The sequence below is a fragment of the Rhagoletis pomonella genome, unplaced genomic scaffold, assembly GCF_013731165.1.
Source record: "Rhagoletis pomonella isolate Grant_MI unplaced genomic scaffold, Rhpom_1.0 Rhpom_scaffold_00017, whole genome shotgun sequence".
In the NCBI taxonomy this organism is placed as follows: Eukaryota; Metazoa; Arthropoda; class Insecta; order Diptera; family Tephritidae; genus Rhagoletis; species Rhagoletis pomonella.
The window spans coordinates 2,051,922-2,053,971 of NW_023458571.1; positions in this window are offsets into that span (position 1 = coordinate 2,051,922).

The following is a 2,050-nucleotide window of genomic DNA, read 5'->3' on the forward strand; positions in this document are numbered from 1 at the left end:
CGTTGCAGTGTTCGTCATCAGTTTTGTTTCGGTTTCAGTTTGTGTTTGTTGTTTTTGTTTTTTGTCTAGATCGTTCATATTTGGTCCCACGAGTATGCACGGAAAGTGTTCGTCACTCGTCTGCAGAGCCGGCATACGTAAAGAAGGCACTTATACCTCCGACCTTGCCCGAGCATCGGAGGAGACCGTTCGCGGCCGGCTATTCAATATACACCGGCTGACCATTCAGCCATCGGCACAGGTACCTCAACACCTTGGCTTAGGGTGCTGCTGGTGCGGCTATCTCCACATACTTTCCAACCGGGAAGTTTGCTCACATACCAGTTTGGTTTGCTGGCTTCCCTCACGATTGCAAAGGATATGAAGCTTTCCTCTTAGTTCATCACGATCTGAAAGCTCCATTTGGGGAATTTCCATGTCGTCATTTAAGCCCCTTCGCCACGGCAAGACGACCAGCATTGAAGGCCGGCGGCCGGCTCTTACTACACTGAATAATGTATGTATGAGTGATCGATAGTGTTTACAAAACCATCGATGTTTTCGATAGTCAAAAACCATCGATACTATCGATATTGCCATCTATAGTTTTCCAGCCCTAATTAATTTGCTTGATTGCATGGTATAAAGAAGAACGATGTTTCATTGTCACTTTTCGGGCGCCATATTAACTACCTGACAGTTAAGCAGATTGTGACATTTCATGCTACCATACCTCATGATACAAAAAAGAAGGTAGTTTCAATAAACAACTTTTTGATTAAAAAGCAGATTTTTGACAATTGCTCAATTGTGAAAAATTGGAAGCGGCGTTACCCAATTGTAAGTTTTTGGGTGTGGGAGATTTTAAATTATAAATTTGGGGTTATAAATAAAATAGTTGTATTAATATTTAACTTAAAAAAATTTTAATATTAATACAATTTTAGTAAACATATTTTAAAAATTTTTTAGTGTCCTCATGTCATATGATTATTTCTCAATGTAGTTTTCTATATCGGATACGATGATTCTGATATAATTCAGACACTAAAATTATACATTTCGATGCGTTATTTAACACATATGGTCTTTGTTCATTTAACAGCAAATGGAATTTACTTTGGGGCCCATGGGCCGTGAAATTTTTCCATCAATACATATTGTTTTCATATGAAATTTTGACACACCCAAAAGTGAAGTATAAAATAAATAGATAAAAACAAATCTTCAATCAAACTGATTCGTGTAGTTCAGGGGCGTATTTTGGTAAATGTTTTGGAGGCTGTTTTAATATATCCTATCTTATTATATATTTCTTAGCTTTTCTACATTCTGAGAAATTGAGAGAATGAAGTCTAATATTCTTTTTGGTCAACTACGACGTTTGATTTCATGCCCATACCGGCTGTACCAATTTTTTTGAAATTTCGGACACAAATTTTCCAAGAATGGTTATAGGCTAAAACATAACCGATATCTAAAGGGGGTGTGGAACCTCCCACACAAATCGAATTTTTCATAGTGCATATCTCTGGAAGTATTTGTGTTAGAGTCCTGGAACTTGGTATGGATATATGCATATGAAGTCAATCTCAAGCTCATGGAAAAATATGGGTTTATTGGAAAATACAGCATGCCACCGTAGAACTTGGAATAGAGGTAAAAGAAATCCATCCCGAACCTATGAACAATGGGGGCATATGAAAACGATCTCGTAGCCAGCTACGAGAGTTAGCGGTATAAGCCATATAAACTAAAATTCTGGTGACGCATCGATACCTCTGCAAACATTTACCTGGAATACTTAGATGAGGCATTTTTCCAATGGAAATATGTACAGAAAAACGGGCGCGACACCTTCTGGAAAGTAACATGATCACAGGGTGTATCCCTAGAACCATGTTAAGCTAAACCTTGAGGGATTACATTCTTGCCAAGACCGACAGGCGTAAGCTGAAATTGCATCGCAATTTTTACGATCGGCTTGGGTAAGGTTTAACCACTTAACCCCCCTTTGTTTTCGCCGGTACTGAATTCTATAAACTGTCAGCTTTCACACAATTTAAAATGT